This window comes from Penaeus monodon, chromosome 29 (genome assembly GCF_015228065.2).
Source record: "Penaeus monodon isolate SGIC_2016 chromosome 29, NSTDA_Pmon_1, whole genome shotgun sequence".
Classification (NCBI taxonomy): Eukaryota; Metazoa; Arthropoda; class Malacostraca; order Decapoda; family Penaeidae; genus Penaeus; species Penaeus monodon.
This window is the reverse complement of record NC_051414.1, coordinates 24,879,261-24,879,740: the sequence shown is the minus strand read 5'-3', so window position 1 is coordinate 24,879,740 and position 480 is coordinate 24,879,261.

The following is a 480-nucleotide window of genomic DNA, read 5'->3' as shown; positions in this document are numbered from 1 at the left end:
TGGATAGCCATATATTTAGACAGATGAAAGTTGAAACAGAGGCATGAATTAAGAACACCAGATTCACATACTAGTTAAAAAAAGGAATATTCCAAATTCACCAAAACACTTCGAAAATAACCATACAAAAAAGAGTAATCAAGGAAACGGAAAAAAAAAAAACAAAAGACAAGGAAACACAAGAAAGAAAAATGAAACAAAACATCAAAACATTGCAAAACACAACAGAATACTGTATTGCAACCAATCGGCGCTGCAACGACCCCAAGCTGACAGTCTGAGGTCCTCGTCAGCCCCGCACGGAAAGCAAGGTGACGGCAGATAAGACAAGCAACCCGAGGCAGGCGGAGCGGGGATTGGCGGATCAAACGTCTTCGCGAATCTTCTCGAATCCCTTTGGAAAACTTGCTCGGGGAGTCTGGAGCCAAGTGGCAGCTGCTGACCTGGCTTTTGCTTGTTGTGCTATCGCCATCTGTGGAT